Source organism: Melospiza melodia, chromosome 17 (assembly GCF_035770615.1).
Source record: "Melospiza melodia melodia isolate bMelMel2 chromosome 17, bMelMel2.pri, whole genome shotgun sequence".
Lineage (NCBI taxonomy): Eukaryota > Metazoa > Chordata > Aves > Passeriformes > Passerellidae > Melospiza > Melospiza melodia.
Window position 1 is genome coordinate 5617171 of NC_086210.1, and position 24768 is coordinate 5641938.

Genomic DNA, 24768 nt, shown 5'->3' on the forward strand with positions numbered 1-24768 from the left:
CCTTCCAGAGCCCAGCTGAAGGCCTGGCCTTTGGGCGGGGACCAATTTGGTCAGAGGGGTGACCTCCTTTGACCAGGGACACATCCTACTCTAGCGGGGGATGTTGCTGAGCAGGGCTTTGAGGGTCAGGCTGAAATGAATGTGCCAAGGGACAGTGAAGGGGCCTGGGAGGTTCCTCTCCACTCCTGGTGTGTGGCAGAAGGGTCTCACCCTCTTGTGGGTGGCTGTGCTCTGGTGGGACTGAGGCACCTGTGTGGTGCCCGAGTGCTGTGGCAGCTGAGGCAGCTCCCTGGCCCAGGAGAGCCTCAGTGGGCCCGAGGGTCAGGAACCCCCCAGCACTGCATGGGGCTCCTGGGCCAGCTGTGGGATGTGTTCTGCCCCAGAACCTGCTCAGTGCAGCCCTGGAGTTCCTTGGGGAAAGGTCCTTGTTAAATATCCTGTCTTTGATTTTATTTTCATGTGCACCTGATGTCCAGTGTCTGTGGCTGCTGGCTGTCTGACTCAGAAAGGTGTAGAAGCACTATTCAAAGAGCTAAGTAAGTGTGCTGGATCCCATTGCTCTTGTCTGTGGCCATCCTGGGAACCCTTGGGGTGGGATGGGATGTGTTATCCCTGGGAGAAGTGAGGCCAGTGGAGATCTCTCCCCTGAGCACATTGCCTGCAGAACCCCTTCCAGAGCCCAGCAGAAGGCCTGGCCTTTGGGCTGGGATCAGTTTGGTCAGAGGGGTGACCTTCTTTGCCCAGAGACATGTTCTACTCTAGCAGAGGTGTTCCTCACAGTTGGTAATGGTTTCAAAGACAGAGCACATCCCTTCTGGGATTTCCTTTCCTTTCTTTGAGCACTAAAGGAGGAATCTTACCCTGGGCTTAGCTACAGGTACAAAAGGCAGAAGCCTTTCTGTGCAGGTGAGTGCCAGTCATTGCCCACACTCCCTGGAAACTGAACCCTGCCAAGCAGGAAGGAGATCCAGAGCTCTGTCCTGCATGAGGGCTCAGTGCAGTCAGATTGAGCAATCCCACCTGTCCATAAATTCCCATTTCCAAAGGCCTCCAGCCAGTCCTTTGTTACATTGCCCATCCCCATGCAGATGCCCAAGATGCCAGAGTGCAGAGATGTCCCAGCAGGGGGTTTTTCCCAGCACAAGCAGAAGGAGAGAAACAAAAAACCAACCTGTAGAAGACCTAAGAAGAGACCTGTGGGAACCCAGAACATCCCTCTGGCAGTCCAGGATGGCCAGGACCCATGCCAGGGGGCTCAGAAGCCCTGGCACAGAGCCCAAAACACCAGTGGGTTTGATTATGACCCGTAGAGCAAATTACAAACCTTATATGAAGATCAGCAGGCCACAACAGTTTAGGTAGAATATTAGTGAAGTTATCACAGGGTGGAAAAGTAGATTTTGGGGTTTTTGGTATGGGGGTTCAGGAGGCAAGATGGAGGGAACTGGGTGTGTCCAGCCTTTCTCCTTCTTCTTCTTGGCCTCCATCTTCTGCTGTGATGTTGGCACTTACTGATTGGTTTAGAGTAGAAGCTCACTGTCTAACATAGGTGATAGGTATTGGAAAGTAATTGTAAATATTGTACACGCAGTTTTTAGTATAAAGACATAACACCGCCCCGGGGGCAGGCAGAGTGCCTCAGACTGTCCTGCTGATCTGACCTCGGCAGGGCAGGAGAAAATTTTTTATAGATAAGATAAAATAAACAACCTTGAGGCTGAGAAATGAAGAGCCCTGACTCCTTCTTCAAGCACCAGGCTGGGAAAAGAGACTTTGAACTTTTCTTGGGGACACTCTGAGCAGCAAGAGACCCTGAGACATTGGTGTCCCTGGTGGGCTCCAAGAGGGCACCCAGGTGGGCTCTTGCCAAGCAGCCACGCCACAGCCATCAGCCGCTGAAACCTAGCCCAAGAAGGAAAGAAAACAGGCACTCTCAAGGGAAAAATCCAGAAAGAGTATCTTGACCTCTGCTGAGAAGATTCATTTCAAGCTCGACCTGGAAAGAGGAGGACCAGAAGCACGCCTGGAAACCCTCACCTGCGAGCTGCTGGACGGTGACCAGGGCAAACTCCGGACTGACCTTGCAGATGATTCAGCTTTTGGTAAGAAAAGTCAAAATTGAGAACATGGGGGGGACACGCTCCCAGGAACAACCCAGCATCTTCTCAGCCCTACAGGGCATGGCAGCCACACACCCTGTGAAAATCTCTGAAAAAAGATAAAACGGCCTTGAAGCTTTTATCCCCAGCAAGGGTAATGTTAGAGGCAATTTCGTGGAATTCCACGGGGGCTGCCAGCTATCAGCAGGCAGCAGTATTCTCTCGAGGATGGGGGAAGTCATCCTGCCATCAGCAGGCGGCAGTTGCCCTTACCGACCATAGAGGGACAAAGGTAATCCCCAGCAAACAGGTGTGGGAGGAATTGGCATCATCTCCACAGTGCCCAGGGTCCCATGGGTCCCCAGAACGCCCAGAACTCTCAGGGGGAGGAGGGCGGAGGGGGTCGGGGAACCCGGGGCAGAGCCGCTTCTCGGCGACTGGCGAACCCGTGCCACGGCGGCGCCGGCCGGCAGCAGCCCGGGGGGGCCGCAGAGGCGGCCGTGGGGGCTGCGGAGGCCGGCGGGGGCCCACGGGGGCAGCGGGGCAGTCGCAGGCACAGCAGCGCCGGAGGCGATAGCGCGCACGGCGGTGCCCGGATCGCAGCAGCGGGCGGTCGGCAGCGTGCAGGGCACGGCCGGCGGCTGCGGGGGCAGCGCCGAGCGGGGCCGGGCCGGGCGGAGCGCGGGAGCGGGAGGCGCGGGGCTGGCGGCGCTGGCGGCGGGCGCATGCGCCATGGCGGCGGCGGCGGTTTCACGCAGGGGGTGCCAAAGCCGCGCGCGAAGGGCAGAACCCGCGCGACTGCGATGGCGGCGGCACCCGGGGAACGCGCACGGGCCGCGGCAGCCGCGCCGGGCGGGACTGAGGCGGACGGGACGGGACGGCTGCAGCGTCCCTGCGACCGCCACGGAGCGCGGCAGGCGCCCGCTGATGACGCACAAACCCGGCAGCCGGAGCGGGGCGGGTTTTTCCCCAGTGCGCAGACGCGGCACGGACGCGGCCGAGCGGGGACCGGAGCCAGAACGGGACCGGGGCAGCGCCGGTGTCGGTCACGGGCACAGGGGGCGTTCCCCAGACCGCGCCTGCGCTGAGAGAAGCGCCGGGGAGGCGCGCTCGGGGCGGGGGCATCCGCACTCCCGTGAGGGCACCGGCAGAGAGCGGGCGCGGTCTGGGTGCAGAGGGTGCCCGAGGGACCGGCCCTGCTCCGGTCCCACGGCAGCGGGCACGCAGCCGGCCCCAGCAGCCAGCACACAGTTTCAGCCTCCATCAAAATCTCAAGCTGGAGATTTTTCGCGGGTGCAGCGCATGTTGTGTGAGGCACACCGAATTCCTCAACAGCCCGGTCCCACAGAAGTGACGGAAACAGCATTTACCAGATGATCAGGCTTCAGATGCAAAAGATGGACATGTAAAAATGGTGTGCAAAATCAGTGTAAAGTGAGAGAGCACACAGACTTTTTCCCAAGATACAGAAAAAAGGGGAAACCAGTGCAAATCAGTGGTATTTCAAATACGAGGTAGATGGAAATCTTCTATTGTGAAAAATGCCTCTCAGGGAGGGAAACCACCATAGAAAGAAAGAAGTATTAGTAATGATTCAATTACCTGAAATGTCTCTGAAGACAGAGCATTTGAGAAATATCTATCAGATCCTATCTGTGGGTCACCAGCTGATTCTCCAATAATTCACAGTTTTGTTGGTATGGAGTTTGTAACCTTTGTTATTTTTGGATTTTATAGGTGATACTGATAAATAAGGATTGTTATTAATGCTATATGAATACTTTAGAAAAGTTGTCATAACCCCTTCAAATACTTCCTGTTGATAAGTTGATTATATAATGAGAATTCTCAGAATTTATTATAAGAATTATGATCAAAGTATTGTTGTAATATTTACAGCCAGCTTTCATGTGTTTCACTGTCTCTTTGTGTGATCATCTGCAAGACACGTGTCTCTTCAGAATCTTGTCTTTTTGTTTCTTAACTACTCATGTTTTTTGGGTTTCTTTTAAATCCAGATTGCCAGTTTTGTGGTTTTCTTCAGTTATTATTTCTTCAGTTATTATAGAGTACTTCAGCCGAGAATTCAAGAGGTTTGCTATGTTTGAAGAATTTCTCTCCTGACAGAAGTTTCGGAGGGATTCAATTCTTTAATAGTTTGATTGATCTTAAATTGTAAGGTTTCCTATTCATAATTGCTGTTTTTAACAGTCTTGTTTTAAAATGTATTAAGTGATGTCCATCAATTAGAGTTTGAACTCTGGCCAAGGTCTAGCTCTACTTGAATGGAATGATTGACAATCAACCCAGATGTTTTCTGCATCAAAAAGTATTCAAGTCCTTTTGGCTTGGCAATTTGACCATGTATGATAGCTGAGCCTGTTTTCAAAGGGAATTTGGAGAAACATGAATCCAGACATGAGTTCTCCATTTCTCTGTTGTTTTAAGGTTCATCAGCTGTCGCAGACTCTGGGATGACAGTTCAGTGTTGCAGTGATTGATAACTGTATGACTGCAGATGTGTTATTGGTTATGTGTATTATCTGATTGATTTCTAATCGTTATCTTACATTTCCCTATGCAATATTGCATAGAGACTGAAACAGAACAGACCAATGTTTTGTTTTCATATATGCAAAAAGCCAATCATATAATGTGCATTTCTCACAGTGCTGGTAGCACGTAGCTGCGACCCAGCTTTGTCTCCCCTTCCCAGGGAAGTCCTGCTCCATGACCTTTATCTGCCTCCCCAGCAGCTCAGTGGTAGGAAAAGCCACTTGAAGTGGCTGATGGATTCTCCCTCAGTTTTTTGCCAGAGGCTTTGAGCCAGGAGGTTCTCTGGAGGGACGCTGGCTTTGGAAACCTCTCCTGAGCTTGCAGGTGTGGAGTAAAACTCCCTGCTGGGCCAGTGAACAACAAGTTATCCTCTGATCCATCTGGGACCCCCATGGCTTGGGGTCAGCCCTTGCTGGGGAGCTGCTGCTTGGGAGAAATAGCCACTCCCTTTTCATAAGTTTAGAAAGGTTTATTAAACCTTATCAAAAATACAACAGAAGACTGAATAGAGAAAATGTTATGGCGCCAGGAGCAAAGGATTTTCCCCACCATGTGCTCACCCACACAACGGAGGTTTTGCCTTTTAAGCCTTTAGCCCCTCCCAAAATTCTGTCCATTGACCCCTTCTTCACTGTGCAGTGGTGGAGTTTACTTCCTCAAATCTTGATTGGAGGTAAAATGTCACTGTAGTGACAAGCCGACCCTCCCAAATATCCCAACCCTGGCTGTCCCGTGATACCAACTGCGGGGGTAAAAAAAATTTTTCTTAACCTCTGTACATGGTATTTGTCTGTTAATTGTGAGAGTCAATCATTGTGGCATTCACATTCTCTGAACAGAAACACATAATTCTCTCTCTCAAGGTTTTTTTTTCCTGGAGAAGCACAGAGAAAAGAAAGAAAACAATTCTTATCTCTATCATGTGGAATGTGTTAGGAAGATTGTTTACCTGAAATGATTTGTCAGTTGGATTCTGCTGAGGATTGTTTTGTTTCCTTGGCCAATTGGAAAAAGCTTTGTCCTGGCCGTCTGGAGACAGTCACAAGTTTTCTTTAGTATTCTTTAGGATTCTTTGTAGTATAGTATGCTTCTTTAATATAGTGTAGTACAATGTAATATAATTTAGTTTAATAAAGCAACTGTTCAGCCTTGTGAATCAATGGAGTCAGCTGCCAATCATTCCCTGCAATGGGGCATCCTGCTTTTTGACAAATCATCGCATTACTCATCTCTCACACTGCAGCTCCTCCCCAGGTGCTTTGCTCTCCTGCACTCACACTTCTCTCTGCCAATCTGTGGCTTATTAAACAGTCTGCTGGCTTTGTCTCTCCTGTGGCTGCAGGCAGCGTAGATTCCTGCAGACACGGAGAGAGCTGTGGCTGGAAAAGTTAATGGAGGGGAAAGAAACAGGGAAGGAGAAGGGCTCTGGTGAAGATCACACTGCCCTCCTGAGGCTCCCGGGGGAGAAGGCAAAGTTGCACCAAGACCCCATGCTGTTCTCTGATGACATTTTTTTCATTGAGCCAATGTAAGTGATAGTTGAAAACCTCATTTTCCTCCTATTCTTCCTCCTCATCCTGCTCCCCCTCTTCCTCCTCCCACCCACTCTACCCCCGGCTGTGGTCACTGGGCAGATCCTCAGCTGGCTCGAAGTGCTGGGAGGGAGGACATTGAGTTTCTGGTGCACCTGCAGAGCTCGCCTAAAAATGCCAAATGCTAAAAGCATTTCTGCCCTGGAGGCTCAAGGCAGGGTTGGGAGCCTGACAAGGCCAAGCTGTGCTGCCAGGGCTTGAGCTCAAGGGCACTCTGTGCGTGTCCTTGCAGTGTCCACAGGGAGCAGTTCTTGTAGGCAGGGGCTCCCCCCACATGTGAGGTTCAGCAGAGGCTGTTGGACCACTGCCAGCTCACACACTGACCTGAAGCTTGCAATGGTTTGCTGGGAAAGTGAGGCCAAATTCAGCCTAAGGCTAATCATAGAAATGCCAATCCCCTCCTGTAACCACGCCTTGCACTATTTCTGAGTGTCTCTTCCAGTGTCCTCTGTGAGCCTGTACACAAGGGTGGAAGGTTGAAATGGGCCTTTGGAGTTGTGCTGCACACAGGGACAAAAAACCTTTTCCTTTTCTGTTTCTGCAAGCAAACCACCATGTCCTGCCATCAACCAGAGTCCTGATTCTGAGTACTGGCATTGTGAGAGACAATGAATGCCTGGTGTCTGCACAGTGCAACATCCCTTCTCATCTTGGAGTAAACCCTAGAATAATGCCAGCCTCTGTTTTCTTTCAATACAGGTTAAACTAATATTTTTATTTCCCAGGTTCTGGTTCTGGGCAAATTTGGGAGAGAACCCCTAAAGGGGCTCCTCTCGGAAAGAAGATTCAATCGGCCCCTGCCCCCAACCAGTCCTGGAGAAAAGACCTCCTTGAAGTGGAAAAAACCTGTTTATTAAACAATAAACCCTAAACAGTATTAATCAATAAAACCCCTTGCTGCTCCAAAAGAGATGACAAACTGAGAAAGTCCCTCCCTGGGTTGCAGCTCAGCTCACTCAGTCTCTGATCAGTCCCTCTGGTGCTGGAAATGTCACAGGCCAGGCTCAGCCCGGTGGCCACTGGTGGAGCTGTTGGTGCTCTTCTGGTGTTCAGTCCAGAGCAGTTTTGAACAGGTCCAAAGAAAGGAAAAAAAAACCCACAGTCCAGGGAACTTCTTTGCCTCAGCAAGCTAAATTAACTAAAAGCAAAGGAGAGCTCTGTCCCGCTGTCTGTCCATCCGCAGACAATGCAGTCCAGGAGCAGGAGTGTGGAGGAGTGAGTGCAGTGTCTGAAAACAAACTGCTGCTTCTTCTCTCCCCCCTTCACTCTCTGCAACAAGTCTTAAAGGTGCAACACTTATTATTCAGCATAAACAGAACAAGACGATTTGGGATAAAAGCATCATATAGTCAACCCAAGACAGGGATCATGTTCTCTTCTTGTGAAGAGCCACCAGTGCACAGTGGCAGTAGCATCCCACTGTAGCTGACAGCAGCATGATGTGACCAAGAGCCTTTGTCAGAGCAGCAGGAATATTGTGGAGAGGGGGAGCTGAACAGCTGAGCATTGAGAGCTTCCAGCGCTGTGTTGAGCTGGGTTTGGAGTGTTTCCTTGGGCTCCTTGTGTTGTTCACTCATTACTAATGCTCTAAACAGAGGCTTACAGAAGTGTGGTTGAAAACAAGAAATGTGAAGTTTGAAGAGAACTGTTTTGCTGTCTCTTTCTGCTGTAGGAGGGAGAAATTGGGCCGAATTTTTTGGCCAAAATCAAGGTGACCTTCAAACCCCTGGAAGCACTGGAGTATGGAAGTGTGGCTTACTGAAGCATCTCAGGTACAGCTCCTTTGCCCTGCTTCTCTCCCCCTCAGTGAAGCCATGGTGTAAGCCTGAGCCCACGGGGCTCCCATGGAAGTGCTGGGAAGAGTCCCTGGTCAGCAGGGCAGTGCTGGCACATCCCCCCTGGCCCTGCAGCTCCCAGGGAGTCTCCTGTGCCAGGCCAGGGCTCAGAATGCTGTGTGTGCCTGACTGATCCCAGAACAGCTCAGGCAGTGCAGGGAGAGGTTTTCATGCCATGGCTTTGCCAGCATTCCCCCAAAGGCCAGAGAGCTGCAGAGCAGAACAGCTTTAGTGAACAAGCACTCAGCCCCTGCAGGCCCCTGACCTCCAGGATGGGTCCATTTGACATGGATCCATCATCAGGCAGCAGGAGCTGAGTTACAAATGTGTTCCCTGAGCCTGGATCACCTCCCAGTGCCCAGACAGCAGCAGAGCAGAGGTGTTTGAGCCCCCCTGAGCCCAGGGTGTTGGTAGAAGGAGCGGCCTTGGCCAGCACCTGCCTCTCTCCCTTTGTGGGAATTGAGCCCTTTCAGCTCTGTCTGTGGAAATAGAACACAGCGCTGAGTGTCAGGAGTTGGGGACTTTGGCAACGAAGTCCTTTGTTCCTGGGCCAGGTAGTTTGGCAATTGCCAAACTCTGTAGGAGCTTTGTGCCTTCACTGAATGATTTCAAAGCTCCTCTAAGTGCATGGGAAGAAAACCACAGAATCACAGTATGTTAAGGATGGAATGGACCTTAAAGGCCTTTGGGCAGGGACACCTCCCCCTAGAGCAGGTAGCTCCAAGCCCCATCCAGCCTGGCTTGGAACACTTTCAGGGCTGGAACCTCCACAACAGCCCTGGGGAACCTGCTCCAGTGTCTCACCACCCTCAGAGTAAAAAATTTCTTCCTAATATCTAAGCTAAATTTCCTTTCTTTCAATTTATACCTGTAACTCCTTGGCCTGTCACTACAAGGCAGCAGAGATGTTTTAAACTCAGCGGACTGGTGGCTGAAATTGGAAAGCAGCCCAAGGAATGGGTTAGAAATTAGAAGTCAGCCCCAAGGCTGAGGGAAGAAGAGGGTCCATATCCTCTCCTGCAGCATCAGGAGGTGGTTGCATCCAGCTCAGAGTCAGGGTCTAGCACTGAGGCAGCCTGGAAAATCCAGTATAACAGAGGGAATGATTGTAGTGCAATGGACATCTCTCCCCAGGCTGTGAGAGCAGGCTGCCCCTGCAGCTCAGAGGGGAAGGACAAGGACCGTTGGTAGAATTCAGCTCTCCTACTCTGAACCTTGGGAACATTTCCATTGACACCCCCCACGTCTATGAGCTGAGCAGCAGGGCTTGGGGTGGATCCTGATGGCTCCTGAGGCAGAGCAAGCCTGGTGGAAGTGTGGAATTGCTGCCGACCTGGGCAGTTGTGAGCAGGGAATATTTGATCTACTGGTGAAATCTGGGAGGGTCTGAAAGGTGTGTCTGTTGTTCATGAAGCCCCAGTTCCTTCTTTGGGAATCAGCTGGGAGGCTTGCTGCAAAACGACCCCTTGGTATATGAAACGAAGCCTGGGTCAAAAAGGGATGTTCAGAGGCTTTTGTGGCAGTGCCAGACACAAGGCACCTTTGGACTGGGCTGTTCAGAAGCAGCTGGAACAAACTGGCTGCCTTTGAGCTTCAGTCCACTGCAGACAGCTTCCAGTCAAGTGTCTCCTGCTTATTGCTGCAAGTCACAGGAAAGCCATCCAGCCTCCTGGCTCAGTGCTGGCCCTTGCAAAGGGCTTGGGAGTTCTTTCCCTTGCTGACCAGTCCCTCACCACACTTCAGCCTTGGTGCATCTCTGGCTCTAGAAAGAGAAAAGTGTTCCTGGGAATAAAGCAAAGCATTTTTCTACCTATTTGCCTCCTCCTCAATAGTGTCAAGTTTGCAAAAAAAACCAAAGAGAGAGCAGTTGAAAGAGGTAGAAAATGAGGCACTACATCATGCCAGACACTTCCAAAAGTTTAGCTGTGGGAGGCAAAGATATGCTGAGTTTTCTTACCAAAAGATGATGCTGTCTATACATTTTGATGCTGATGTCTCATAACCAATGTATTGTTTACATGACATGGGAAAAGGTGAATGAGTAGATGGTGCTGTTGGAGCTGTGCTCAGTGGGGCAGCAGCAGCTCTGGGGTGATTGACTACGCAGCTGCAATCAGCCCACGTTGCTCTCAGGGCCAGGTCTGAATGAACTTGGTGATGCTGATCAGAGGTGCACAGCTCTGTGTCCATGGGATAACCCCAGGGTTGTGGACTCCAGTTCTGTGGAGCTGCCACTGCTTTGCATGAAAACCCAAGGGCAGAACTTGTCCTGTTGTATTTTTTTGCCATTCATAGCATCGTCTGCTATTTCTGGGTATTAATTGCGTCATTAGACAATAACTCACAAGAAGGGAAGATTCCACATGTATTTCCATTTTGCTTTTTTGCTGCTGCAGGTGGAACTGATTAACCTAGGAGCTATTGATGCTCCCTTCACCTATAGCCCTTCAACTGCAAAGGTGGGCTTCTGCTTCAAGTTTGCACCTGAGGATGGCATCATTGCACCAGGTGGGACCCAGACTGCTCAGATCTCCTTCAGTGCCGCCATAGTGTGGAGGTTTGAGGAAGAATTCCAGTTCAGTGTGGCTGGATCTCCTATGTCTGCACTCCTGACTATCAAGTAAGGACGGTCAAAGCCAGGCACACGCCCGCACGTCCTCAGCACAAGAGAAAGGGGAGCCCCATGTGAGCGGTCCCAGCCCCTCCACGTGTGCGGGATCGGTGCCAAAAGCCAGACAACACTTAGCGGTGGATCACTCGGCTCGTGCGTTAATGAAGAATGCAGCTAGCTGCAAGAATTAATGTGAATTGCAGGACACATTGGTCATCCACAATTTGAACACACTTGTGGCCCCATGTTCCTCCCAGGGCTACGCCCGTCTGAGCGTTGCTTGACGATCAGTCGCCATCCAGCGGCCACCACGGTGGTGCGGCTGGGGTTGCCTCACAGGCCAGTTGACTGTGGTCAGCGGCGGTGGTGATGGTGGCTCGCTGGTGCCCAGAGGGAAGGCGGTCAGGGGTTTGGCAAGGGATGCTTTTCCCTTGGCGGCCTCAATTTTTTCCCTGTGACCCAGCAGGCGTCATCATCGTCATGGCTGTCATCGTCATTGTTGCCGCGCAGGGCCTTCATCCCCCTATATGCAGACTCAGGGACTGATCCATAGCTCCCCACTCCTGGAGTGAGCCACTGGGGCAGAGTTTGTCCTTGGGGCACCCATGCCGCGGTATGGTGGTGGTGGGAGATGAGGAGAGTGAGAGACAGCATTGAAAACATCACCGTGGGCTGGGAGAACAGAGGGGGCAAGAGGGAGATGAGGTGCAGGCCTCACCCGTAGCCTCCCAGCCACGCAGGCGGCTGTCTGCAGGTGGGTACCACGGGGGTACTGTGCTGTGCTGCTGCGTGTGCATGTGAGGCGAGAGCGCCAGGGACAGGGGTTCTGACCCCCTCCTCCCTTCGCCTGCCCCGCTCCTCTTCTGTTGCGGTCTCGGGGTGCAAATAGCACCATGGCTTTTCTCTCTCTCCACCAAGGCCATCACGTGCTGCCACTTGGCTGGTCCCCCATCAGGGCTGTCTCTGCCACACTCCCTTTTTGGTTCTTGTCTCTGGGATGGGGCACTCCGTCTCTGCTTCTCTACCTCTGGCTTTGTTTTCCCCTGGTGCATGGGAGCCAGTGGGGAGGGAGGTGAGAGTAGTAGGTGGGAGAAGCTGGCTGGCTGTTGGCCTGTTGGCATGCCACTTCTTTAGGAGCAGCATGGGCCGGGAGGTGTGGCCAAGCTTTGGCCTTGCAACCTCAGATCAGACATGGCGAGCCGCTGAATTTAAGCAAATTAGTCAGCAAGGGAAAAGAAACTAACAAGGATTCCATCAGTAACGGTGAGCAAAGAGGGAAAAGCCCAGGGCTGAATCTCCCCCCGCAGTGGGGCACGGGACATGTGACGTACAGAAGCCCCCCTCCTGGGCGGCGCTCTTGGGGGACCCAAATCCTTGTGATCGAGGCCGCAGCCCGCAGACGGTGTGAGGCCAGTAGCGGCCCCCCAGCACGCCGGGCCCGGGGCTTCTCTGAGTCAGGTTGCTTGGGAATGCAGCCTAAACCGGATGGTAAACTTCATCTAAGGTTAAATACTGGCACGAGACCGATAGCCAACAAGAATCGTAAGAGAAAGTCGAAAAGAACTTTGAAGAGAGAGTTCAAGAGGGTGTGAAACCGTTAAGAGGTAAACGGGTGGGGCCTGCGCAGTCTGCCTGGAGGATTCAACCCGGCGAGTTTCATTCGTCTGGCGCAGGTTTGGCAGGTCCTCGCCTCCGCCTCCCCTCCATCGCCTGGGCAAACCCCATCTGTGGTAGCGCCGTGGCGGGGGGCGTCGCTTCTCCCCTCGCGGGGGGTAAGCGTCCTCAAAGCACAGCGTTTCTCGCAGGGGTGCAGGGGCTGGGCCCGCTGGCCCCCGGCCCTGCTGTCAACCGGGGCGGACTGCGCTCAGTGCGCCCCGACTGCGTGGCGCCACTGGGCTGGGCTCACAGGCCGCGCTGGGGTGCCCGGGGTCCGCAGCGATGTTGGCAACCCACCTGACCCGTCTTGAAACACAGACCAAAGAATGAGCTTGACATGCGGCAGGTGCGCGAGTCAGGAGCCGTTGTCGAAAGCCCGCGGCACAATGAAGGTAAGGGCCGGCACGCGCCGGCTGAGGTGGGATCCCGTGGCGCATGTTGCGCCTGGTAGTCCCAGGCGCACCACCGGTCCGTCTCACCCACCGCCCCTTCGCGGGGCCGGGAAGGTGGAGCGTGAGCATCCGTGCTAGGACCCGAAAGATGGTGAGCTATGCCTGGGCAGGGCGAAGCCAGAGGAAACTCTGGTGGAGGTCCGTAGTGGTCCTGACGTGCAAATCCGTCGTCCGACGCGGGTCTAGGGGCGAAAGACAAATCAAACCATCTAGTAGCTGGTTCCCTCTGAAGTTTTCCTCAGGATAGCTGGCACTTGGCAATGGGCAGTTTTACCTGGTAAAGCAAATGATTAGAGGCCTTGGAGCTGAAACAATCTCAACCTATTCTCAAACTTTCAATGGGTAAGGGGGCCGGCTCGCTGGCGTGGAGCCGCGCCATGGAATGCGAATGCTCAGTGGGCCACTTTTGGTAAGCAGAACTGGCGCTGCGGGATGAACCGAACACCGAGTTAAGGCGCCCAATGTTGACACTCATCAGAGCCCAGCAAAGGTGTTGGTTGATGTAGACAGCAGGACAGTGGCCATGAAAATCGGAATCCGCTAAGGAGTGTGTAACAACTCACCTGCCGAATCAACTGGCCCTGAAAATGGATGGCGCTGGAGCGTCGGACCCATACCCGGCCGTCGCCGGCAGTGCGATGCCCGCAGGGGCTAGGCCATGACGAGTAGGAGGGCCACGGCAGTGTGCCTCGAAGCCTGGGGCGTGGGCCCGGGTGGAGCCGCCACAGGTGCAGATCTTGGTGGTAGTAGCAAATATTCAAACGAGAGCTTTGAAAGCCAAAGTGGAGCAGGGTTCCTTGTGAACAGCAGTTGAACATGGGTCAGTCAGTCCTAAGCGATAGGCGAGCGCCGTTCCGAAAGGGCGGGCGATGGCCTTTGTTGCCCTCAGCCGATCGAAAGGGAGTCAGGTTCAGATCCCCGAATCCGGAGTGGCAGAGACGGGCGCCGCGAGGCACCCAGTGCGGTGACGCAACCGATCCCAGAGAAGCTGGTGGGAGCCTCAGGGAGAGTTTTCTTTTCTTTGTGAAGGGCTGGGTGCCTTGGAATGGATTCGTCCCGAGCAAGGGGCCCTCACCTTGGAAAGCATTGCAGTTGCAGCAGCATCCGGTGAGCTCTCGCTGGCCGTGAAAATCCGGGGAAGAGGGTGTAAGTCTCGCGCCGGGCCGTACCCATATCCGCAGCAGGTCTCCAAGGTGAACAGCCTCTGGCATGTTGGAACAGTGTAGGTAAGGGAAGTCGGCAAGCCGGATCCGTAACTTCAGGATAAGGATTGGCTCTAAGGGCTGGGTCGGTCGGGCTGGGGCGCAAAGCGGGGCTGGGCACGTGCTGCAGCTGGACGAGGTGCTGCGCGCGGGTGAGTGCGCTCCGCGTGGCCCGCCCGGGCACCGGGGTGGGCACGCGCACAGTGGCAACTCTGGACACACGCCGGGCCCTTCCTGTGGATCGCCCAGCTGTGGCGGGCGCCGCCCGCTCCCCCCCTCCGTCCACCCTCTGCCTTGCCACGGCCGGCACCCCAGCAGTTCCCACCGTTGGGGTTCCCGTGGTGTGCGGCCAGCGCGCGCGCAGCCGCAGCCAGCGTCGGCTGAGCGGTTCGTGCGGGGGAGGGTCCCCGGGGCAGGGTCTCCGGGCCAGCGCCCCGCCTCAGTCGGTGCCTAGCAGCCGGCTTAGAACTGGTGCGGACCAGGGGAATCCGACTGCTTAATTAAAACAAAGCATTGTGAAGGCCTGAGGCGGGTGTTGACGCGATGTAATTTCTGCCCAGTGCTCTGAATGTCAAAGTGAAGAAATTCAATGAAGCGCAGGTAAACGGCGGGAGTAACTATATTTACTAACTGGGCATAATCGCGGAAGTCGCACCTCCTCGTTGTCCTGCCGGATACCCTCGTGGTAACTGAGTCGACTTCTGCCCCAGTGTGAGAGAGGGTGCATATCAGCCCTCCCTGTCATTGGACTCACCACCCAATGATAGTTTCACGAATTGCTGAAACAAAAAGGTTGGCACAGTTAGTTCGCTGTTGCACAGAGCCTTGTCCGTGAGCTGTTGTTGACACAGTTGGTAGTTTGAGAGAGGGTCAGCTACTATATGCTTCTACTCTCACTTGGACTTGTCACTTTATTGCTTACCAGACTGACAAAATGGCTTTGCGTTATATCTTGACTACCACTCAGACTGACCCATTAGATCTAAGGGTCATTGATGTCAAATTACCATCTATGCCCTGTGTTCCCAGGGAAGAGGGATTCGATTTTGTAAGTTTGGAGTTTTTTAACTCCAAAATTGTTAAAGAAGATGGTGTACATCATGTGGATGTTTGGTAGGGTTTGGGGCAACTCCCTGAGCCCTATGAGATCTCCCCTATGGGGATGGCCCAGGATGAGGCTGAGAGTGCGGTGGGAGGTACCGAAAGAGCCCAAAACACCTGAGGCTGAGAGCGCGATGGGAGGTAGTGAAGAGCCCAAAACACCCGAGGCTCCTCACGGGTCTGAAGGTGGTGGTACAACGCCAAGAACACCTGTCGTGTCCATGCCTGACAAACAACCATCTTGTCCTTGTTGTGAGACCTGGTTTACTAGGATGTTGGGGCTGATTGACCATCTCAAAAGGGTGCACGGGCAGAGAAAGATCATTTTCAGGTGTTCAAAATGTGGTAAACAAAATATAAAATACCACAGTATCTCCTGTCACATCCCGCGCTGCAAGGGGGTGGTGTGTGTGGCTCCCACTGGGGAATGGGTCTGTGACGTGTGCCAACATGGGTTCGCTACTAAGACTGGCCTGGGTCTGCACAAGAGAATAAGACATCCTCTTGTGCGAAATGTGGAGCGGATTGTTGCTTCTCATCCCAAAGAGTCGTCGGCCTGAGGGGCCCACAAACGGGTATGGACTAAGGAGGAATAGGCTCTTCTGGTACAATTGGTGGACAAGTTTGCCAGTAAGCGGAATATCAACCAACTTATAGTGGAGCATATTCCAACTAAAATGGCAAAGCAGATTAGTGATAAAAGGCGTCCCTCCGTGAAAGGTCATGAGGGACTAGTAGGTGCCACTGGAATTGAACATCCTGCCGGATCTGGTAAGGAGGGATGCCCAAGGAGGGACAGTTAAAGCTCCAATTCTGGAAAGTCATCAAAGCGGGATTATCGTTTGGCAAATTGACCATATATCGGGAAGCCTTCAAGAAAGTTCTTGATGGGCAAGATCCAGGTCGGGTGGTGAACGATGTTTATAAGGAGTTTCTTGGTATTCTGGGTGTGCCTAGCCAAACTAAATCTATCAAGGGTCAAAAGATGCAGGCATCCCGTGGCCAAAAAGCATCCAAAACTCTATCAAATTGGAGGCGCAGAAGAGCTATTAAGAGGGGAAAATTCTTGAGGTTCCAACTGCTGTACGAGTTACATAGAAAGCGCCTCATACGTGATCCTGGACAGCACAGAAGCCTCTCAGTGCCAATTACCATCAAGTGTTCTCCACGATCACTTTAAAAGAAGGTGGGATACATCTGGTATATTTGGTGGCCTACTTAATTTCCCTCCATATAAGGAGGCGGATAACACCACATTGAAGGCCTTAATTACTGGAAAAGAGATTGATAAGAACATGAGAGAGATGTGTAAAACCTCTGCTCCCGGGCCAGATGGGATCACTTTGGGTCAGATTATTGCAAAAGGCCCAAAGTTTTCCCAGTTGACTGAGATGTTCAACCTCTGGCTTATCACTGGTACTGTTCCAGATGCGCTGCGGGACTGCAGGACAGTCTTGATACCCAAGTCTTCAGATGCAGAGAAGCTTGGTGATATCAATAACTGGAGGCCTATCACTATTGGTTCAGTGGTGATTAGGCTGTTTTCCAGGATTGCTACTGCGAGGCTGTCCAAAGCATGTCCCATTAACCCCCGGCAACGGGGTTTTATTTGCGCATCAGGTTGTGCGGAAAACCTCAAGTTGTTACGGCTTGTGGTGGAACAGCTAAGTGAGAGCATAAACATCTGGGGGTTGTGTTCGTGGACATTGCTAAGGCACTTGACACCGTCTGTCATCAGCATGTATTTGAGGGTCTGGTCCAGAGAGGGGTGGATCCACACATGATAGAGTTGGTGAGGGAAATGTATCGGGATGTTAAGATGTGCATTTCCATGGGAAGAGAAAGGACAGACCCCATATACATTTGCTCAGGTGTCAAGCAAGGCGACCCCATGTCACCTTTGCTGCTCAATTTTAGTGATGGACCCCCTTCTATATAAACTCGAGAATGAAGGTGAGGTTTTCCATCATGGGGGCTGGAAATTTACAGCCATGGCATTTGCTGATGACTTGGTGCTGCTGAGTGACTCTTGGGAAGGCATGTGTCATAACATCAAAATTTTGGAGGCCTTTTGCAATCTAACTGGCCTCAGTACGCAGGGGGGAAAATGTCATGGCTTTTACATCAAGCCTACAAGGGACTCGTATACTATCAATGATTGTCCCACATGGGTGATTAATGGATCCCCCCTTAACATGATCGACCCAGGGAGCTCAGAAAGGTACGTCAGCACATGGGTTGACCCCTGGACTGGCTTTCTAGATCCTAGACTATCAGAGAAGCTCATGGATTGGCTTCATCGGATTGGTCGTTCGCCCTTAAAACCTCTTCAGAAAGTCGATATACTCAGGACCTATACCATCCCGAGACTGATATATCTGGCTGACCATACCGAAGTCAAGGTGGGCCTGCTTGAATCCCTTGATCATTAATTCATAACACGGTTAAGGAATGGCTTCATCTTCCCCCAAGTACATGTGATGCAATCTTGTATTCGAGTTTTAAAGATGGCGGTTTAGACCTCATCAAGTTGGCGTTGCTCATTCCAAGTATTCAGGTGCGAAGACTCCATAGATTAGCCCAGTCTTCGGATGAGACTCTTGTGAACTATCTAAAGGAAGTACATCTGGAATGGTTATTTGAAAAATTGTGGTTGAAAGTGGGGGGGGACACAAGAGTCCATCCCATCGATTTGGGAGCCTTTACCATTGGTAGAGTTGGGGGGCGACGATGGAGCCTGGCTGGAATGGGAAGCACCCATCCCTAAGATTCGTTACCCAAGACCTTGTAACTGGAGGAAACAAGAATTTCATAAATGGACCCATCTGGTTGCCCAGGGCCATGGGATTGAGCATTTCGAGAATGATGAGATCAGTAATGCCTGGATAGGGCAGTTTAAGGGCATACCTCACTGTAAACTAATCACGGCCCTACAACTCAGAGCGAATGTCTACCCAACAAGAGAATTCCTGGCTAGGGGTAAACAAGACAATGTTGCCCAATCATGTAGACATTGTGGAGCTAGATTTGAGACCACAGCCCACATTGTCAGAAACTGTGCCATCACTCAAAATGCCAGGATTAAGAGACACAATGCCATCTGTGAAACCCTTAGCGAGGAGGCTAAGAGGGAGTGTTGGACAGTTTTTGAGGAGCCACACCTAAGGGATTATGTAAATTTACTATTTAAACTGGATTTAATCTTTGTCAAAGGTTCTAAGGCAGTTGTGGTCAATGTGACTGTGAGGTCTGAGCACTCTGATGTCTCATTGAGTGAGGCCACCTTGGAGAAGGCCAAAAAATATCAGCGCCTTCATACACAAATTCAGCAACTGACCAATGCTGATGACATTGAATATGTTGGCTTCCCCATGGGAGCCCGTACCAAATGGTTTGGCAGGAATACTGAGTTGCTGACTGCCCTTGGTCTCTCTAAAACAAGGCTAGAGAGAACCGCACGGGCCCTAGCATCCACCTCCGTTGACATTGTAAATATATTCGTTAGCAAAGCTAGATCAATTGTATCTGTGTAAATACTTGGTAAATAATCTAGGCCTCTCCCCTCGACAGGTTCGCTGGACAGTGGAATCGGTTTTTGTTTGGGAGGGGTTCATCCGTCATAACCGCGTCTAGCCCATTTTGGGCTATAAATTCCAATTTGGTCATTCAGGTGGACGGGCCACCTTACTTAACCCGGAAAAGGAACATATAAAATTTGTATGTGTTTATTAAATAGCCAAATGCCTCATCATCTAATTAGTGACGTGCATGAATGGATGAACAAGATTCTCACTGTCCCTACCTACTATCCAGTGAAACCACAGCCAAGGGAATGGGTTTGGCGGAATCAGCGGGGAAAGAAGACCCTATTGAGTTTGACTCTAGTCTGGCGCTGTGAAGAGACATGAGAGGTGTAGAATAAGTGGGAAGCCGGGCACGCACTCGGCGGTGCGGGGCGACCTGCCCGCCGGCATCCCGGCCATCGGTGAAATGCCACTACTCTGATCGTTTTTTCACTTACCCGGTGAGGTGGGGGGGGGTGAGCCCCGAAGGGAGCTCTCGCTTCTGGCGCCAAGCGGCTGGCGCGCGCTGGCCGCAACCCGCTCCGGGGACAGCGGCAGGTGGGGAGTTTGACTGGGGCGGTACACCTGTCAAAGCGTAACGCAGGTGTCCTAAGGTGAGCTCAGGGAGGACGGAAACCTCCCGTAGGAGCAGAAGGGCAAAAGCTCACTTGATCTTGATTTTCAGTACAAATACAGACCATGAAAGCGGGGCCTCATGATCCTTCTGGCTTTTTTGGGTTTTAAGCAGGAGGTGTCAGAAAAGTTACCACAGGGATAACTGGCTTGTGGCAGCCAAGCGTTCATAGCAACATCGCTTTTTGATCCTTCGATGTCAGCTCTTCCTATAATTATGAAGCAGAATTCACCAAGCGTTGGATTGCTCACCCACTAATAGGGAATCTGAGCTTGGTTTAGACCGTCATGAGACAGGTTAGTTTTACCCTTCTGATGATGTGCTGTTGCAATAATAATCCTGGGAACCCTTGGGATGGGATGGGATGTGTTATCCCTTAGAGAAGTGAGGCCAATGGAGAGTTGTGCAAGGCAAGAGCAGTGGCTGGAACTCAGTGAAGGGCTAGGGGAGCTGCTCTGTCACTCCGTCTGTCCCCAGCTGCCCTTTTCTGCAATCCAGGGCAGTCCCTGTGTTTCCCTAGAAATCAGCCTGACACAACTGAGAGCAGAGGGACCCACAGCAAAGCAAACTGGTTTAGCCTTTCTCAGAGTCCCAGCCCCACTCTGGCCAAGGACGCTCCTGTCCCCCAGTGTACCCTGGAGGCCGCTGACAGCTTGGATGGCATCCTGAGGACACACCAAGGGTCCTGTCCATGGCAGTGCTTGAGGAGAGTGGGCTCATTGCCAGGGTCCCAGGCTGCCCTGCCCAGAGCTCCCCGGGCACAGGGAGCTGGGACACCCCATTGCTGTGCTCAGCCTGCACAGGAGGAGCCCAAGGGCTGGGCCTGGCCCTGCAGCTGGAACTGCCATTGCAGAGAGCCCCTCAGCAATGCCAGCAGCACCTGGGCAAGGCAAGGAGAGAGAGAGAGCTGGGCCTGAGGAAAAGCTTTTCCCTGGCCAGCCCTGCCCAGCCCCTGCCAGGCAGCAGCAGGGCAGGACAGTGGCCCTCAGGCCCTGGTCAGCAGGGAATGGGCACATGGCCGCAGAGATGCCCTTCATCTCTGGGGCTGCTCTGCTGGCCCAGGAGGGACTGAGGGCCATGAGCCCCCGGGCTGAGGGCTGTGCTGGCTGCGAGGGGACACAAGAGCTGTGCTGCTCAGGGTAGTGTCTGCCCTGCAGGGCAGGCCCAGCAGGTGCCACATCTGCCCTGCAGCAGGGCTGCCCTCAGCACTGCCTCCCTCCCTCCCTGCCCACGGCTCTGCGGCTGCAGCTGTCCCAGCCCCAGCTGCTCCTGTGGCCCCGGGCTCCTTCCCTGCTAGAGCTGCCAAAGCCCAGCCCAGCCCCTGGGCCAGCCCTGCCCTGCAGCTGCTCGGCCGTACAGGGATTAAAGAACAGCTCCCCCAGCCTGCGCACCAGGGAAAGGTGATGCTGCATGGATCTGGAGGCTGGGCAGGTGTAGGCTCTTGCTGAGGTTCCCAGGAAAACTCAGTGTGATGGCTGAAGAGCCTCAGCCCCTGCTCTGGCCTGCACAGCTGAGTTTCCATTGCCACCAAGCTGAGCAGGGAAAAGTGGGAGCACAGATTCCGGAAAGCAGAGACCCAAGCAGGAAACCCCTGCCCTGAATGACCCCATGAAAAGTCCCCTCAGGAATGAGCTGGGCATGAGCTGGAGCTCTGAGCAGCCCTGGCCCACACAGCACCCTCTTCGCAGCAGCAGGACCTGCCCTGGCAGGAGTCACTCCGTGCACCCACAGCTCACCTGCAGCGTCCATGGGGAGCTGCCAGACAGGCTGAGAGCTGCCCCTGGCAGGTGGCACATGCCCTGGGCTGGCCAAGAGTCCTGAGGGCTGCAGGAGCTGCTCTGCAGGAAAGCCCTGGGCAGCCCTGACTGCAGCCCCAGCTTCACCCCGTGCAGCCGTCTCTGGCAGCAGGAGCCGTCCTGCCCTGTCCCTCTGACGGTGCCCAGGGCAACCCCACTCTGCAGCACATCCTCCCCCAAAGCAGAAAGGGCAGCAGAGCCATCCTTACAGTCACATCAGTCCTGCCATCTCCAGCTTTAGGAGATCCCTGCAGCCAGAAACTGACTGTGTCAAAAACTGGGAAGATTTCTCCATGAATGAGCTTAAAATTGTCCTTCCAGTTCCTTTAAGTCTCTCTCTGCTTCACTGCTCTCAGGTACCTGCAAGCAGTGCCCTCAGCCCTGCTGGACTGAGAGAAAAGCTGCTCATCAGGAGAAATGACTTTTTGTGTTCTTCTTGGTTTCCAAGAGCTCCTGTGGCAGAAGCCCAGCCCAGCTCAGCAGCACAGACACAGCACAAGGACTTTAATGACCCTCTCAGGGCTTTGCTGCTGTTTACATAAGACTCAGTCCCAGAGAGTGTTCAAAGAACTTCTCAGGAACTAAAAATTAAATTTAAACTCCAAAGTTTCTACAAGTTTTAATGGGTCCCACTGAGGGACACAACTGAGGAAGTTCTCCAGGCAGAGCAGAACATTGGAGGCAGTGATGACACGTGGGGACAAGCAAGGGAAAGGTCTCTCTGGTGTTGAGCAAAGCTGGAATTTGAGGAATGCAATGGGCCAAGGCCTGAGCCCCAGCCCCTGGCCAGGCAGGTCCTGTCCCTCCCTCCTTGCTCAGGGCTCTTCCCGGGATGGGCACTGGCATGCGGGGATGTGCTATGGCAAGGGCAGGAGCATGGGGCGGCGTCTGCCAGGCTGCTGAGCAGGGACAAGGAGACAATGAGGCCCCAGGCCTGCAAGGGTCACTTGTCCCCTCCTGGCCCCAGGGCCAGCAGCCATGGCCAAAGTGCTGCCCAAGTTGGCTCTGGCAGGGCTGTCTTGCAGCTGCTGCCCATCCCTGTGCCCTGTGCAGCCCAGGCTGTCCCACGGAGTCCCTGCCCTGTGCCTCTGTCCCTGCAGGCTGTCGGCATGCCCCGGCTGCCCCACCTGGCTGGGCCCTTCCTTTGCTGACAGCTCTGCCTCCTGCCTTCCTCTGCCTGCCCACACAAAGCCTTTGGCTCATTATCAAAAGGTTTAATTAATTTTTACTGTGCCTGTGAGCTTTTAGCACAGGAACAAGGCATGCAGGGGCTGCCTTCCCAGCAGGAATGGTTGGAAGACAAGAAGACATCTGGCTCAAGAATGCAGTGATAGAAAAAAGGACTAAATCTGGGAACTTGGGGTGGGTTTTATGGTAATGGATAAATTCTAATACACATGTAGTGACATTGGTAGAATTACATGTTCACATAATGTTAGGAGTTATCCCTTGCTAGACCTCAGGCCTGAATAAATGATGCCCTCTTAAACTGCAAATGTGGGAGATTAGGGACCGATCAGAAGATCTTGTGATGTTACGGGTAGACAGAACCCCTCCCCTTTACTGTTAAAGTTACTTAGCCCCCCATTTTGTTGGCCGTTAATCCCCGTTATATATAACCCCGTGTAACCGTTAATAAATGCCATTTGCCATCCACCACATTGGTGTCTGCGAGTACGTGGCCCGAGTGGCAGGGGCATTGTCACTGTGCCATTCCCAAATCAGGTTGTCACACCTCAAGCGGAGGCAACAAAGTGGTGCCAAAACCTGGGACTTTGCCCGGGGGACGGGGATCGCCTGGTCGGGTGAACGACGGCTGCAGCAGCTGGCCCAGCTCGGCGGGGAGGATACTCCCGGACCAGCGAGAGGAATGGAGGCCCTTGCGAAGGTCATTTTTCAGGTTCACAGGCAGTGGGGTATTGACTGCAAGCCAGGGGATTTTGCCCTCGTAGTATCAAGGCTATTGCGGATTGGGGTTATTGGGCAGCCGGTGGATATTCTCCACACAGAAATGTGGTATAGGTGTACCAAGGCCCTAGCCGAGGAGGCCATATCCTCAGGCTCGGGGTGGAATCTCAAATTATGGGGGAGAGTCGTGCGGGCTCTATGGAAAACATGGCAGGAGCAAGAAACGTGGAAAGCCGCGCAGAACTGTTTGCTGGTGGTGCCCTGGCTGGGTGCTGGGGCGGCTACGCAGACTGTGATTTTGCTGAGTGCAGAGATTCACAGCCGCGGGGATGCTCTTTGTGGCTCCCAAGCCCAGGCGCACCGGCTGACGGAAAAGAGCAGGCGCAGTCATTTTGGGACGGGCTGTTAGAGAAAGCGCGAGGCACCACCGTTTAACGCAGAGGCGCAAGGCACCATCATTAACTCAGAGTCTGAGAGCCTGGGCAGAGCCTCTGCCTTCACGCCGCAGGGTGGCGAACCCCGGGGTGGGGGGACGTGGACGTGGTCGGCGGGAACAGAGAGGGTTTGCAGGACACCGCACACACAGGCAGGAAAGAGGAGAGGGTTTTTCCCCAGTTCTCAGACGCGGCACGGACACCGCCAAGTGGGAACGGAGCCAGATCGGGATTGGGACAGCGCAGGTGTTGGTCACAGGCAGAGAGGACGTTCCCAAGACCGTGCCTGTGCCTAGATGAGTGCAGGGGAGGCGCGGTCAGGGCAGAAGCGCCTGCACTCCCGTGATGGCACAGGCTGAGACGGGGCATGGTCAAGGTGCAGAGGGTGCCCGAGGTACCAGCCCTGCTCCGGTCCCACGGCAGTGGGCACGCAGCCAACCCCAACAGCCAGCTTCCATGTGTTTCACTATCTCTTTGTGTGATCATCTACAAGACATGTGTCTCCTCAGAATCTTGTCTTTTTGTTTCTTAACTACTCATGTTTTTTAGGTTTCTTTTAAATCCAGATTGCCAGTTTCGTGTTTTTCTTCATTTATTATGTCTTCAGTTATTATAGAGTACCTCAGCCGAGAATTCAAGAGGTTTGCTGTGTTTGAAGAATTTCTCTCCTGACAGAAGTTTCGGAGGGATTCAATTCTTTAATAGTTTGGTTGATCTTTAATCGTAAGGTTTCCTATTCATAATTGCTGTTTTTAAGAGTCTTGTTTTAAAATATATTAAGTGATGTCCATCAATTAGAGTTTGAACTCTTGCCAAGTTCTAGCTGTACTTGAATGGAATGATTGAGAATCAACCCAGATGTTTTCTGCAACAAAAAGTATTCAAGTCCTTTTGGCTTGGCAATTTGACCATGTATGATAGCTGAGCCTGATTTCAAAGGGAGTTTGGAGAAACATGAATCTGGACATGAGTTCTACAGTTCTCTGTTGTTTTAAGGTTCATCAGCTGTCGCAGACTCTGGGATGACAGTTCAGTGTTGTACTGACTGATAACTGTATGATTTCAGATGTCTTATTGGTTATGTGTATTATCTGATTGATTTCTAATTGTTGTTATCTTATTGCATAGAGACTGAAACAGAACAGATCAATGTTTTATTTTCACATCAGGACCAATTCTTCACCTCCAAGATTTTGAGATAATCCTCCAGTCCCTGCGGGGACATGGATTTGTTTGTGTTTTAGCAAGTGCAAAAGTCCAGGTAGACCTCAGTAAATAATGTGAAACTAGATCAAGTGCATGAGAATGCTGACAAGAAGCATGGGCAAG

The 24768-nt window shown here is 52.7% G+C and overlaps 1 non-coding gene and 1 pseudogene across 1 annotated transcript; both read left to right on the plus strand.

Annotated features, from left to right (window-relative positions):
• The first annotated feature begins 10819 nt into the window (after positions 1-10819).
• On the plus strand, positions 10820-10972 carry LOC134426231 (5.8S ribosomal RNA). Its single transcript, XR_010029936.1, has one exon. It is a non-coding gene; the product is annotated as a 5.8S ribosomal RNA (ribosomal RNA).
• An 896-nt stretch (positions 10973-11868) lies between these two features.
• Positions 11869-19627, plus strand: LOC134426217 (28S ribosomal RNA; annotated as a pseudogene).
• Positions 19628-24768: the final 5141 nt, after the last annotated feature.